Source organism: Rattus norvegicus, chromosome 2 (assembly GCF_036323735.1).
Source record: "Rattus norvegicus strain BN/NHsdMcwi chromosome 2, GRCr8, whole genome shotgun sequence".
In the NCBI taxonomy this organism is placed as follows: domain Eukaryota; kingdom Metazoa; phylum Chordata; class Mammalia; order Rodentia; family Muridae; genus Rattus; species Rattus norvegicus.
In genome coordinates, this window is record NC_086020.1 from 222,021,687 (window position 1) to 222,037,673 (window position 15,987).

Here is a 15,987-nt window from a genome sequence, read left to right on the forward strand (position 1 = left end):
AGCCTGATACTTATTCATCTTCCGAAAGGCAGAAACACAATGGAAGTTCTCTGACATCTTCAGGTAGATGATAGGCCTGAAGCAAATCCAGGGATCGGACTGCTTCCTCCTCCTGGGTCCTGTAGCTGGAAGTCCCATCATCCCTTTCCTTTTCTTACCTGGCCTATCAGTGTCCTACTTTTCTCTAAGCAGGAACTTTTATACCTCCAGACTGGGTCATCCAACCTTCCTACAACCAGGGACCTCATTGGATAACCTGCCATCATCGGGTCTCCTTCCGTGAACCCTGGATTTTTCTCTATTAGTCCCCCGCTTTTCCCCATGGTCCTGTTGTCTCCTTTTATTTAGGGACATACCATGCTTCTAAACTGCACTTCATGGATAGGGCTGTCCACCAGCCCCCTCCATCACGACAGCTGACTGTGCTGTGGTCCTAACGGGCTATCGTCATGGAAGACCAACCCATGTGTTAGAATAGTTGTGCCCTGTGTGCGGATGACTTTCCCGATCAGGCAAATTGAGCAGAGGAATCGTTTCTCCAGGGTGTCACTAATGGAGTCAGAAAAACAAATGCAGACTTTTAGGTTTTGCTAACAAAAAGTTTTGAATTAGACATAAAATGGAAAAAATTGAACTATAAGCAAATAGGTGGAAACCTTGCCCCCCTTTCTTCGCTACCACATAAGGATACTAGGAGCTCAGGCTGGGGGAAAGGTGTGGGAAGGGCATGAGGTTGTTGTTTGTGTGTCTGAACTCCTGCCCTGATTCCTGGACAGGATCGGACACTATGCTCTGAGCTCCCCTGACCTTTGCTGATTCCTTCCCAGACCTATCTGTATCCCAGAGAAGGAGAGAGGGCATGTCAGGGCACTCTGAGGTCCTTTTGAGGCCTGAAGAATGGAAGTCGACTTGCTTTCCTTTGCTTCCTTGAGGAAGGTGGGGCGTGGGCGGAGAGACGGCTCAGAGATAAGAGCACGGGCTGCTCTTCCAGAGGTTCTGAGTTCAATTCCCAGCAAGCACATGGTGGCTCACAACCATCTGTAATGAGATCTGATGCCCTCTTTTGGCCTCCTTGACATACATGAAGGCAGACAGAATTCTGTATAAATAGTCAATCAATTGATCGATCGATCAATCTTTTTTTTTTCTTTTTTAAATAAAGGTCCTGGTAATTAAGAAAGCATGGTGAAAGGGAGAGAGGGAAGATGGATATTGTGGGACTCTCTGGACCTTCAGCAATTAATGACACAGAGACTTATCCTTATTATAGTTTGGGCCTTTAGCTGGCCAGACTCTCAGCTAGCTCAACTTAATCTGAATTCTGGCCCATGACCTGCCACGTGGTTAGTTCTTTACCTCTCTGCACCTATTCAAGTCTATCCATCTCTGCCCACTAGCAAATCCCCGGCTCTGATTTCTTCTCCCAGAGACCCCTTCCCTGCCCTTAAGTTCCGCCCTCCAATTCCTGCCTAGCTATTGGCTGGCAGCACTGTATTAAGCCAATCACGGAGTGCCTTGGGACATCCATACATCCTGCCAGCATCTGGAGGTGTTGGCACAGCGATTAACCACTGAGAATTCCGGGACACACTTTCATTGCCAGTCGATTCGATATATGTGGGAATAGTTTACTTCAGCAGAGGAAAGATAGTAAAGAGGAAGGGGGGTATGGAAGGGAGGGAGGGAAAACTGTTCAGCAAGTCCATTAGAGAGAGTAAGGGGAAAGGAGACAGAAAGGGAAGAAGAGAAATAGATTTTCTCCCTGTCTTAAGTTGAGGTAATCAACAAATTAGCAAAACATCTCCTAAGTCAGTGGTTCTCCACCTGTGGGTCCTGACCCACACAGCGGTCACATTGTTGGTAACCGGAACTGCTTTCGCTTCCAGCAGTGACATCATCCGCACATCTGTTGCCATGGCAACGGCCATACATTCCCAGGATACCTTTGGTTCACCTCCCGCCTTCACCTGGGAGCAGTTAAGTCACATTTCAAATCAAAGGCAGACCTTTCCTGCCCCTTCTCCTCTTTTTTCTCTGTTCTCTTTTCTCCTTTTTCCTCTCTCTCTCTCCTCCTTCTCTTACCTCCCTTGTCTCTGCCATCCCAATAAACCTCCTTCACATGAGACTGGGTTGGCTTGGTGTGGTTTGTCCGGATGCGAGCTGTGATTTCCATCCCAACACACACACCAGATATCCTGCATGTTTACATCAGATGTTTACATTTCACTTCACAACCGTAGCAAAATTAAAACTGTGAAGTAGCAACAGAAATGATTTTATGGTTGGTGGTCACCACAACACGAGGAACTGTGCTAAAAGGGTCATTAAGAAAGTCAAGAACCACTATCCTAAGAGATATGCATGAGGCTAATGAGATGGCTAGGCTGACTCCATGACAGACTTCAAATTGGCAGTTAAGGAGACAAGGCCCAAGAACTGGGCTAGTCCAGGCAAGTCAGTTACTAATAGAAAAACCCCAGGCTCCAGCCTTCCCACCCAGGTAATGGAATGTCCCAGCCACCTGCTCTGAAGCAAGGACCGTGGGTCAGCAGCAGTTTCCAGACTTCCTCGGCTACTTCCTTAGGAACAGTTTCCAGACTCCCCAGCAAGTTTCCAGCCCCCACATCCCAGTAACGGAATGTCTGTAGAGATGGACCCAAGAGATTAACATAGAGACGACCTACCCCAGAATTCTCTAATGTACTTTAAGTCAAGCCTGCAAGCTCACTTGGGTGTCTATCTTGGTAATGGAGAGACCCCAGCATGCTGGACTTTTGCAGAATAAAACATTCTTTGCTTTTACATACTATTTGAGTTCAGGGTGTCATTCTTCAGAGAATTATGAACCTTTAAACTGAAACTGCTTCGTAGGTCTGAAGTGGTAGATTATTGGCAATATCATCTTATAATATCCAATACTATAGACTGGTCTTTGAGAACTTTCACAAGTCCTTCTTCCTTAAAAATAACCTCGTACCTTAAAGCATGTTCTATGTTCAAAAGTTCCACTTTTCAGTTTTGATTTCTAAAGAGATAAGAACAGTTTTCAGAGGTACTAAACTTTGTGGGATCCCTGGGCCTTTCGTTCTGTGCCTGCTGGGATGCCGGCCCTGGGGAGAGGAAGGAAACAGGCCAGCAGCGTGGGTTCTACTGAGCCACCACACTCTGTTCTCTCCTAGGTCTTATGGTTCCTCTTTGGAGTTGAAAGGGGTTAATATCCACTTTGGCCTTCAACAGGTGAGTACGTCTTCCAATGTTCATCTCCATGCCCAGTTCATGGAATTAGTAAGGATGCCCCCACTTCAACAGGTAGCTAATTGTGATGATGCCAGGGCTTTTGCTTGTGTGTGTAAATTAGCCTGGTCATCAGCCTGAAAGCTGTTCATTTTAGTATTTAAAAAAAAAACAGACAAAACTCTAAAGCTTTCTTAGGACATCATCATCTCCACTATCCAGGTGACTGGGGTTTGAGGGTGCTAAAAACAATCTCATTGGTGGGTGCCTATGACATATTGGCAACTGGTAGACCTAGCTTCTGGGTCCCCCTCAGCAAATTGTCCTTCTGAAACTGGGAGAAAACACACAGGATTCCCCCTTTGAAAGCCACAGGGACCTGTGTGAGCAGACAATGTTTTATTCCTTTGCTCTTTAGGAGTTAGCTCTGTTTCTGTTAGACTCTCCTTGGCACTTTGCCCTGACTTCTTCCTCAGTACCACCCACCCACATTTCTCTTGTCTCAGGAGAATGATGGACCCAGGGCGATTACACTGTGTGGCTTATCTGAGTGAGTGGGCTGCGGGTGCAGCTCTTCAGGCCCAGGCATTGGCAGATAACAGAGAACTAGTTAGGCTTATAGGCTTATTTGGTTACTTTTAGCTGCACATATGCCTGGTTTAATGAGAATCACTCTTTAGTTGATAGGAACTGAGGTTTGCTGACTTCTAAATCTTAGCCGTTGTTCTGTAAAATCCAGTCTTCTTTCTGCCTGTTACGCATGACCCCACCCCCACCCCTTCCTCTGCCTCTAGCCCCTAGGTTCCTGTGTTTCAGGCTGCCTCTAACTCACTAGTAGCAGAGGACGTCCCTGAACTCTCCACCCTCCCGCTTTCCCCACCCAAGGGCTGAGATTACAGATGTGCACCACCTGGCAGAGTACACGCTTATCTGTACTTTAAGGAGGGATTTCCCAGAACTGTCTGTCTTCCTATGTAGTTCTCATCCGGCCATCTTCCCTGTTCACAGGGATTTGCTAAGCCCACGTATTCGTCAATCTCCAGGCAGACATTTATTCATATTTTATTAACTTTAACAATTACGATGTTTCCCCATTGAGGCAGCTCACAGTTACTGTCAACCAGAAGCCACCCTGGGGTTGGTTGTTTTTACTGGTTGGCATAAGGAGGCTCTTCACGTTCCTATCCACTGATCTCTTACAGACCATTGGAGGAAGGCCTGTGAGCGATCATTGGCTGGGATCTAGTATTCTGTTGTGTGTGTGGGAGTGGGGTGGGGCGGGGTGAGGTGGGGGCGGGGTAATAACACAGATGTCCCTGGCTTGAGAGGAAATGTCACTGCTGAAAATGAGGCTCTTCGCAGAAATGCTGTCCCCTCAACACTCTGAAGGCACAGGCAGTGATGATGTACCTGACCCAGAATTAGGCTCTGGGTGTCAAGTTTAGGAAACCGAACCTATCTCTTCGGATGGTGTTTTCCTTTGTGTGGATGTGCAAGGGGAGAATGCTAAATGGCTGTAGATAAATATGTTGCTCGCACTAACCAGAGAGCTATCTAACAAAACATAGGGCCTCGGTTTTTATTAGCATCATGTCATCCTTGGAGGCATTGCCCTGTCTTTCTTCTTTCTTTTCTTTTAAAGAATTATTTATTCACTTTATGCATATGAGTACACTGTGGCTGCTTTCAGACCCACCAGAAAAAGGCATCAGATTCCATTACAGATGGTTATGAGTCATCATATGATTGCTGGAAATTGAACTCAGGACCTCTGGAAGAGCAGTCAGTGCCCTTAACCACTGAGCCATCTCTGCAGCCCTAGCTTTCCCTTCCTTCCTTCCTTCCTTTCTTCCTTTCTTTCTTTCTAAGATTTATTTTGCTTTTCAAATATTTTATGTTTATGATTGTCTATCTGTGTGCCTGGTGCCTGAGGAGACCTTAGAACTAGAATTACTGCTGCTTGTGAGCAGCCATGTGAATTCTGGGAATGGAACCCAGTCCTTTGTAAGAGCAGCAAGTGTTTTCAACCCCTGAACCATCTTTCTAGTTCCTCCCTCCACTGCTCAGTGGTATATAATAGCTGTGTATTTTCATGGTGTCTTAACACTAATCTTGAGTGCCTGCAGGTCCCTATGTTCAGTTTTACAAACATATGTCATTAAGGCAATATTTCTTGAATGCCTACGATGTGGGCCAAATGGGGCTGGGTGCTGCTCTCAAACTTGATTTCAGAGAGGGATAAATATTGTGGAGAAAAAGCTGTGGAGTGCTTGTTGGGGTAGAAATCTCAGCTCACGTCCAGACAAACCACAACGGGCCAACATGGTTCCACGTGGAAAGGTTTAATGAGAGAAGAAGAGTGGAAGAGGAGAGGAATAGAGAGGCCGGCCATGAGCACGTGGAGGGAAGGGGGGAGGGGAATGGGGAGAGAAGGGACAAAGGGGAGGAGGGTAAGAGCAAGAGAAGAGAAGAGCAAGAGGAGGGGGCAAACAGCCCTTTTTATAGTAAGTCAGGCAAACCTGGCTATTGCCAGGTAATGGTGGTGCGGAGAATACCTGGCTGTTGCCAGGTAACAGTGGGAGTGGAGCTTAGACAGAATACCAACAATGCTTTTATGAATATTGTAAAACAGTTCAACACTGAAACCCAAAACATAATTTCTGTTCTCAAGACAGAGAGAGAGAGAGAGAGAAGATTTAAGAGGGTAGGTGAAATGCCATGAACTCATAAAGATTCTAGAGGAAGTGAGTTACTATTCTAAAACTCCAGTAAGAACCCGCTGATGGAGGCTGTCATGCTAAAAAGCCGCCAAGCAAGTGGCAAGCTGGTGACTCCTACCTAAAGTAGTTTAAGCAGCAGATTTAACTAGTGAGGGGGCAGGAAACGGGACTAGAACAATGGTTCTCAACCGGTGGGTCGAAAGCCCCTATCTTCAAAAATATTTACATTACAGTTCATAGCAGCACAGTAGCAGAATTACAGTTATCGAGTAGAAGTGAAAATAATTTCATGGTTGGGGGTCACCACAGCAGGAAGAACTATATTAAAAGGGTCAAAGCATTAGAAAGATTAAGATCCAACGCTCTAGAAAGACTTAGATCATGTATGCTATAGTGAGTGCTTAGTCCTTGTATTATACACAGTGAGGCGATATCCCAGGGTTAGGATTAGGTAGGGTTAGGCCAAGTAATTGTATTTCAGAAAGATCACTTGCAGAAGATGCAGAGTGGACTCATCTTACCCCTCTCCCCTGTCCCTCAGGCAATGAAACCAATTGCACCAATCAATTAGAAGATGGAGGTGGAGAGTTTGGGAGGGGGAGGGCATGCTGTTTCCTGATTTTCCCCAGCTTAGCTGATTATATGACGTGCAACAACTGTCAAAAATGTTGACTTTGGTGCCCTAATGGCCCTTGCCCAGTCGCAGTAACTGAAATCATTTTTAAATGATGTCCGGTCAGGTTACTTGACTAGAAAAGCAGATTAATAAAGCTGCTGACCCAGAGAACAACAGATCAATAACATCTCCATGCCAATTACGTGACAGAGTCAAAAAATCAAAGTGTTCAGTGGCCTTCCCGAGCTTCTGAGGGATAGGAGAATTTCCATGTGAGACTTATCAAAGGTTTCTGAGAGCCAAAGAATGGTTCAAATGAAACTTGATTGATTTTGTGTTTCTGCAAGAGCTTTCTACGGGTCATAGCCTGTCAGATATTAAAAAAAAAAAGTCATATTTTTACCGGAGCTTCCTTTCAAGGTACAGAAGTGAGAAGGCCCTGCGCGAAGAGGCTGACTGATAAATGCTGGCCATGTGTCTGTTTAAACAGATGAAAATGAAATGCCAAAAGGCTCAAGTTCAAAGGAGGGACTCTGTACCTGAGAAACGTCTCTTCATGGAATTCTACTTCTTCTAGAGCACAGTTGTTAGAAATGTTTCTCTATGCAGGTCGACCAGAAGGACAGCTCAGTCCATGGGGCAACGGGCCTTTCTTCTTTAGTTCAGGCTCACTACAAGAAAAGGGCTGCTCATCCGGAAGGTCCTGTGTCACCCACCGGAGTGTTAGCATCCTTTCCTTGTGCTGTTCCTCATGAAGAAATCAGATGAGTCGCTTCTAAACATTTTCTCTTCAGTGCCTTTCTGGATGTGTGGAGGGGGTGGGGGTGGGATAACCTTGCAGGAAATCATTTAAAGAATGTAGATAATACCGATCATTGGTGAGTCATTCAGTCAGAGAGTAAAGTGCCAAGGAGTACCGGGGTAAGTCATTATCATACCCCGAGGCTTGTCAGATTACAACTTCCTTGATGAAGAGATAAAAGGAGCAACATAAAAGCAAGATTTTTTTTGTTTGTTTGTGTTTTGTTTTTTAGAAAAGATTCATTAAAAGAGATCTACCTTTTGGCTTTAACCTTTTGGAGTTTTAAAAATTATTATTTACTGGTATTCCCAAAAATTTCCATCACAAAATTTACTTTGTAGACCATCTTTCCAGAAAGTCAAGAGTACGGTAAGGGAGAAAACAGAGTTGGAAAGGAACAGTAATTCAGAGCGACATCGAAAACCAGGATTTGGAAATAAGAAGCAGGAGAGGGGAGAGGGCACAGGGGAGAGGGCGGAGGGCAGTGGGCAGAGGGCAGAGTTTGAAGAAACTGACTTCCCTAGAAGTGAATTTTGAATTTTCCCTGGAGAAGAGATACAACCTGCTCTGGGGGAAACAGTTGCTTCTGTTGAAGTCATTGGGAGGAGTTTGGCCCAGTTGGCCAGAGAGGACTCTTAAACCAGTGGTTCTCAAGGACTCAACTCCTTGGGGATGCGTATCAGTTATCCTGCAGATCAGATATTTACATCATGATTCATACTTGTAGCAAAGTTGCAGTTATGAAGTAGCAACAAAAATAATTTTATGGTTAGGGGTCACCACAGCCTGAGGAACTGCATTAAAGGGTTGCCTCATTTGGCAGGTTGAGAACCACTGTCAGAAAACCGAATTACAGGGTGTACCTGAAGTCTCACTGGAAGGCTCAAGAACAAGGTTCGTAAGGTGCTTTGCTCTTCTAGAATGCTGTCTCTTAGGGCCAGTGGGAGCCCAAGAAAGAATGAGAAGAAAGGGAGGTGATTACATCATGAAATTTAGTTCAAAACCAGGCTCCCTGACTCTGTACTTTGCTAATAACCAACCCTTAGCAAACGTAACTGATTTTCAGAACAGCACTGGGATTTTTCTAAAGGAAGCAATACAAGAAATCACACTTTTATCTCATTTAAAAACATTATTTGTGTTATGATCTGTTATTTTTTGTTATGTATGAGTGCATGTATGTATGTGTATCGCATGTGTGCCTGGTGTCTTCAGAGGCCAGAAGGACGTGTTGAGGGTGTCAGATCTCCTGATTGTAAGCTGCAATGTAGTTGATGGGAACCAAATGTGGGTCTTCCTGAATAGCAGTAAACATTCTTAATTGCTAAACCGTCTCTCCAGTCCCAAATCATGACTTTTAGAAAGGCTTTCTTTAAAGTCGCCATTTAACTGTTTGAAAGAACTCATTTACAAACTATGTAAGTAACAAATTGTTTGTTCATATTAAAAAACAAAAGCAGAAACAGGAAGGGCAGTTCATGTCTGTAATCCCCAAAAGTGGAAGGTTAAGGCAGACAGATTGCCATGAGTTCTAGGCCATTCTGAGCGACACCAGGAGATGGTCTCAAAACAAACAAAAAAGGTGTGGTGGTTTGAATATGCTTGGCCCAGGAGTGGTATTATTAGGAGGTGTGGCCTTGTTGGAGGAAGTGTGTCACTGTAGGGGTGGGAAATGAGACCCCCCCACCCCTCCTAACCATGTGAGGGCCAGTCCTTCTGTGCCTTTGGAGCAAGGTGTAGAGCTCACAGCTCCTCCTGCACCATGCCTGCCTGGATGCTGCCATGTTCCCATCTTGATGATAGTGGACTGAACCTCTGAACCTGTAATCCAGTCCCAGTTAAATGTTGTTCTTATAAGAGTTGCCTTGGTCTTGTTGTGGCCTCTGGTCACAGCAATGGAAACACTAACTAAGACAAAGAGAGACTATATTACACAGAAGACTAAACTCCCTCTTTGCTATTTTATTTACTACAGTTGTTCATAGCCTCTCCAGTGGGGCTTTGTATCCATGAGCTGACTGACTGACAGCAAGCTTCCTTACCTTTTAGGGATGGAATCCAAGGTCTTGTGCCAGATAGATACACAATTGCTTTACAGCTGAGCTAACCCCCCAGCTAGGCCTACTGTTTTCTTTACAGTCCCTCTAGGTAAACAATCCAGTATTGCTTTTATGTGCTTTTAAAGATACGTGTGAGTACACTCCTACTCCTTAGAACTGCTTGTATAGTCCTGAGGCAGATAGACCACAGCATCCATAGCTGTTAGCAGCTTCCCTTTGACTGACTGTTTCATGATGTATACCCCATCCTTAAATAGGCCTCCGTGTGCACTTATGTAACTGCTTCCTTCTCTAAGAGATAATTCCTTCTAGCTTTGGGTCTTCAGGTCATACAAAAGCAATTTGAATTTAGCTACGTGCCTAAGAGAATCTAATAGATTGTCCCACAGTTTAAGAGCCAAGGAGAATGACGCTTTAATCTCTGCAAAACAGTAGTCCATTTGCCAGCTCTCAGGTGACCATCACTTCTCTGTCACACGTGGCATCTAGAAAACGATCGTAATCGTTAAATAACCTTCTCCGTTCTGTAACTTGCATGCTAGATACGCACCACAGGTATAAAATGCAATCATTGAGTATTTGAAATATTTCGTATTACATGATTTTTTGTATATGAAAACCAATACTTCTAAAATAATACACAGAGCCGCTCTGTAAGAATATTATCTTTTCTCTTATTAAGATGAAATGGAGGAGAGACAGAGTAATGTCCAAGCTGAGGGGCAGCCAATAAGCTCCCAACAGTCACTTCTGACGTGGAGCATCTACACCGGCAGCTTTGGGATCAATCCACTTTCAAGTCCTTTGAGCAGCTGTTTGCATGCAGCCAACTAATGAAGCTCTTTGAGCGCTCCGTTATTAATGGGATGAAGCCAGAGAGGGAATGAAGAAAGAGTGGACCAAAGAAGAGACATTCTGAAGAGAAGCCTCCCTTTCCCTAGCCACTTGTGGAAATCCATTTCAGCTCAACTGGGTCCAATTGTGAGTTTTGGCCTTGGGCAAAATTCTTATTTGCAGTCAATAAATTAATGGCTGACACCTTGAAACGGGGCTGGCTAACTGAATCAATGTCTGATGTGGCATTGTATCCTTAGGCCAAATTCCCCCTGAGCTCCTTAGGCTGGAGCTGATTGAAGCCGTGGAGGGGTCCTTGAACATTTTTTTTTTCTAAAAAACCCCTCTGTTTTGAAAGGTAATATTCAGGCTCAGGCAGTATGAGGCCCACACCTTCCCAACGTCCCTCTCTTGCTTACCCTCTCCCTGACCAGATCGAACAGATCGGCCTTGGACAGCGCTTGATAATGTGTGAATATCTTTGTCTACCTATGGCAGTTTAATGTTTCCTCTGGAAAGGTTGTCCGTAAAGCCAGAGGGGACTGGTCCCTTACAGTAGTTCCTTTGCAAACCGCTGGACAGCAGGAAGCAGAGAAGGGCGCTCTGTTGGTTCAGCTGGCTTTTACAGCTGGAGATAACAGGGACCGCAAATCTGCCCAGGCTCCTGTTTTCTCCGAGGGGGAGGACTAGCCGGGGAGCCAAATAAAGAGACGTTGAGGTTTACTGTTTCATAACTGTGTGCTCTCTTCCAGGTTTTATTCCTGTAATATTCTCGGTGTGTGGTCAGGCCCTTTACAACACAGAGCTATTGAAGAAAAAGGGGAGGGAAGAGGAAGAGGGAGGAAGGGCAGAGGGATGGATTAAAAAAAGAAAAAGAAAAAAAAAAGGAGCCTATGGGGTATGGTAGGAGGGAGAGAACTGCTTTCAAGTCCTGACCGTGACCTTAACTGGATGTAGTCAAGGCCTCCGGGGGAATGAAGCTGGCCATTTGATTTTGAAAATAGAATAGGGGACAAGTACGCACAGAGAATTTATAGAGAAGCCAAAGAAGGAAGTGACCCACTTAGCGTCTTCTCTGGAAAAAGTTCTTGAGGCATTAAAAAGGTGGTGGGTAGGGAGTACCCCTTTTTCTGACAGTGTGCCTGCAGAGGGACTGCTGGGGGCACAAATCTGAGGGGAAAAGAGAGGAGAAGCATACAGCATAATTTTTCAGTTTTTAGGATGAAAAAGCAGAAGATTTTCTTTTAAATTTCTTGCGCCTGGGTGGGTGAGTGGGAGATTAGTGCATCCACATTATCTGTGCAACGCTGTTCCCATCACAGACTGAACTTGCTGCCTAAGAGAAGTCCACTTTGTTTTCTGGTTGTCCCAGCTATTTCCTGCCTTGGAGCAAAAAGCCAGCACATCTATCAGACCCGGACAATATTTCTCTGTCTCTGAATATCCTAATTTGAATGAAGGAGCACCCAGAAAACACACATGGTCAAAGAGAAGTTCATCTGACCTCTTTTCTTCCAGACTACACCTTTCTGGCCACAGCCAGAAAAGAATGTAGATGTATTAGATGACAATCACGTAGACACACATGGTCATGGGGACATGCTGTAGCCCTGGAGAGAGAGAATTAAAATGGAGCCAGCTATTGGTTCTGAGTTAGGTTGCAGATACCAAGGCAGAGTGGAGTGTGCTGGGCAGGGCAGGGCAGGGCAGGGCAGGGCAGGGCAGGGCAGGGCAGGGCAGGGCAGGGAAAGAGGTAGGAAAGAATGGCGTCGAGGTGGGAGGGAGGCTTCCACAGTGGTGTTTGACAGTGTCCCTTCGTTGATGAGTGTTTCTCAGGAGCACAATGCTGGGGCTGAGGAAATCTCAGATGTTACAAAATACAGTTGGCATATTCAGGCTGAGCTCTGGGCTCTTGTTTCCATGGTGGGAATCGTCCTTTGCTCCAATCTAGGCACTTTGCCAATCGGCTTAAAACCCATGGTCTGTGTCTCAATGTAATTTTGGTTCAAGTGAGTATTTTCCAGAGTAAGGGTTTCAGAAAATGAGTTAGCACTGAGGTGACCCAAGGAGATACTCTCCCAGGGCTCTGTCTCCACCGAGCCTTTCAGAGCTTGGGGGATGAACTAAATGGCCACAGAGGGACTGGGCAGCTACACCAGCATTACAAGCTCGTGGTACTGGGGATGTGGCTTAGTGGTTAGAGAGCTTGTCTGGCGTGCATGAAGTCCTGATGGCCCGTACCTGATATCCCAGCACTCTGGGGGTGAGGGCTGGAGGAGCTGACTCAAGGTCACCCATTATCAGTGCCATAGGGAATTTGAAAGGTTCTGTGAGGTGCTAAGAAGAAATATATATTTTCTGGGTTTGGGTAAAATATTTTTGTAGTTATCTGTTATGTCTATTTGAGTCACAGCATCTGTTAGTTTCATTATTTCTCTTTTTAGTTTCTGTCTGGATGACCTGTCCGCTGGTGAGAGTGGGGTGTTGAAGTCTCTCACTATTAACACGTGGGGTTCAATGTATAATGTAAGCTTTAGTAATGTTTCTTTTATGAATGTGGGTGGCCTCGTATTTGAGGCATAGATATTCAGAATTGATGTCGCTTTGGTGGATTTTCTTCCTTTGGTGATGTGTCCTTCCCCATTTCTTTGGATTAATTTTGGTTGAAAGTCTATTTTGTTAGATATTACAATGGTTACACCGGTTGGAAGCGGTAGTGTATGTGTGCACGCGCTTCCCTGATGGTGTGAAATTACTTATTTTTCTGTTTCCTTGTGTGTGTTTAGTCTCCTTGGGTTGGAGTTTTCCTTCTAGTATCTTCTATAGGGCTGGATTTGTGGATAGATATTGTTTAAATTTAGTTTTATCATTGCAATGGTTTGTATATGCTCCCCCAGGGAGTGGAATGTAACAGTTTGGTTTGTAAATGCGTGGCCCAGGGAGTGGAATGTAACAGTTTGGTTTGTATATGCTCCCCCAGGGAGTGGAATGTAACAGTTTGGTTTGTAAATGCGTGGCCCAGGGAGTGGTACTATTAGGAGGCGTGGCCTTTTTGGAGTGGGTGTGTTACTGTGGGCTTGGGCTTAAGACCGTCACCCTAGCTGCCTGGAAGTCAGTCTCCCACTAGCAGCTTTCAGATGAAGACGTAGAAGCCTCAGCTCCTCCTGCACCATGCCTGCCTGGACACTGCCATGCTCTTGCCTTGATGATAATGGACTGAACCTCTGAACCTGTAAGCCAGCCCCAAATAAATGTTGTCCTTTATAAGACTTGACTTGGTCATGGTGTCTGTTCACAGCAGTAAAACCCCAACTAAGACAATCATGGACTATTTTATTTTCCCCATCTATGGTGATTGAAAGTTTTGCTGGGTATAGTAGTCTGGGCTGACATCTGTAGCTTCTTAGAGTCTGCAGCACATCTGTTCAGGCCTTTCTGGCTTTTAGAGTCTCTGTTGAGATATCAGATGGAATTTTAATAGATCTGCCTTTATAACCTTCTTGGCCCTTTTCCCTTGCAGCTTTCAATATTATTTCTTTGTTCTGTACATTTAATGTTTTGATTATTATGTGGCACATGGTGGTCCAATCTACTTGGTGTTCTGTAACTTGTTGTATATTTATAGGCTTCTCTTTCTTTAGGTTAGGAAATTTTTCTTCTGTGATTTTGTTGGAAATATTTTCTGGGCCTTTGAGCTAAGAATCTCCTTCTCCTTCTCCTTCTCCTTCTCCTTCTCCTTCTCCTTCTCCTTCTCCTTCTCCTTCTCCTTCTTCTCCTCCTTCTCCTTCTCCTTCTCCTTCTTCTCCTCCTTCTCCTTCTCCTTCTCCTTCTTCTCCTCCTTCTCCTTCTCCTTCTCCTCCTCCTCCTCCTCCTCCTCCTCCTCCTCCTCCTCCTCCTCCTCCTCCTTCTTCTTCTTCTTCTTCTTCTTCTTCTTCTTCTTCTTCTTCTTCTTCTTCTTCTTCTCTTCCTTCTCCTCTTCCTCCTCCTCCTCCTCCTCCTCCTCCTCCTCCTCCTCCTCCTCCTCTTCCCATTATTCTTAGGTTTGGTCCTTTCATGGTATCCCAGATTTCCTGGATGTTTTGTGTCAAGAACATTTTAGATTTAAAAATTTCTTTGACAAATGAATCATTTTCTTTTACCCTATCTCCTATGCCTGAGATTCTCTCTTCCATCTCCTGTGCTTTGTTGGTGATGCTTACATCTGTACTTCCTATTCTATTCCCTTTTATTTTCTTAAAACAAAGCAGCCCCTCGCAAAGAGTTCAGTGTACTGTCCTTAGACTCTAGGGTGTAGTGCCACCCTCCCGAGAATGGTTGACCTGCCAAGGGATGTACCCTTAATGAAATATGATTCTCTTTCCCTAGCAACCACCAGTTATTAATAGCTCATCAACTAGAGGTAGGGACCGTGAGCCCCTTCCTGCCTGATGCCAGATTAATGACTAGTTAGTTTGGAATCGTGCAGACAGTCACAGCTACTCCGAGGGTAGCAATCCCTTCATGTCCAGAAAACGCAAAATATGAAACCTAAGTTTAGTTATGGCTAGGCTACCAGAATCTTAGTAAATAAAGTCCTGGGTGAAACATTTTGTGACCCCTGGGCTGGGAATCCCTTGTCTGAAGTCTCACGAGTTCAAACCGGTGTGTTGTTTTCTAAATTGCTATCAAAGGCGTGAAAATGACTCTGGGAGCTCATGTATGTGTTTCCATCATGTGCATCTGGCTAAGAACACCCTCCAGGATCCGACTTTCTGTCTCAAATGACTTCCAGTATTATCTCTGTGGTTATACTGTTTCCATGCATTGCATCAGATAGAAATTCGAGCAAGCACAGGGTTCCAGGCTTACAGTGGGGCTACATGCCACAGAGTTGAAAATGTTTCTGTTAAAAATGTGTCAGTGGCCCTAGCCCAGTGAACATGTGTGAGGCATAGAAGTGGGCTTTCTACACGGTCACTTCTCAGAGTCACAAGACGGCATCCTGCCCCGACCATGACCGCCAGTCGGGAAAAGATCAACATTCAACGTGCAAAGCACGATTTCTACTGTGCTACACCCATAGTCAAAACTTTCACCGAGATAGCGGGGGTGGGGGGTGGGGGGGAGTGGAGTGTTAAGGAGGAAAAAGCTATAAACATCAAGACTGAGATTCTAAGCTGTTTTCTCATCTTTTGGGGGATTGTTCAGAATTTTTTCTTTTAAATTTATACATGTGGGTGTTTTTCTGGCCTGTGTGTCTGTGTGCGGCACGCACGCCTACTGCCCTCAGAGGTCAGAAAAGTGCACTGGATGCTCTGGAACCGGAGTGATAGAAAGTTGTGAACTGCCTGTGGGTGCTGGGAATTGAACCAAGAAGAGTGGGTGGCCTCAGCCATGAAGCTAGCTCTTCAGACTGATTATTCAAAAATATTTATTTATGTTTTAAAGATTTATTTATTCATTATATATAAGCACACTGCAGCTGTCTTCAGACCCACCAGAAGAGGGCATCGGATCCCATTACAGATGGTTGTGAGCCACCATGTGGTTGCTGGGAACTGAACTCAGGACCTCTGGAGGGCAGTCAGTGCTCTAACCACTGAGCCATCTCTCCAGCCCCAACATGTTTATTTTTATCTTAGCACAAAAGTATATGCATTTGAAGTGTACAAAACAAGGCCATACCTCCTAATCCTTTTAATCATATCAAAGAGTTCTACTCCCTGCTGATTAAGCATTCAA

The 15,987-nt window shown here is 45.0% G+C and overlaps 1 long non-coding RNA gene across 1 annotated transcript; it reads left to right on the forward strand.

Moving 5' to 3' along the window:
• The first annotated feature begins 1,904 nt into the window (after nucleotides 1-1,904).
• LOC108350107 (uncharacterized) lies at nucleotides 1,905-10,496 on the forward strand. Its single transcript, XR_001836902.3, has 3 exons — nucleotides 1,905-1,976; nucleotides 3,180-3,237; nucleotides 10,115-10,496. It is a non-coding gene; the product is annotated as an uncharacterized LOC108350107 (long non-coding RNA).
• Nucleotides 10,497-15,987: the final 5,491 nt, after the last annotated feature.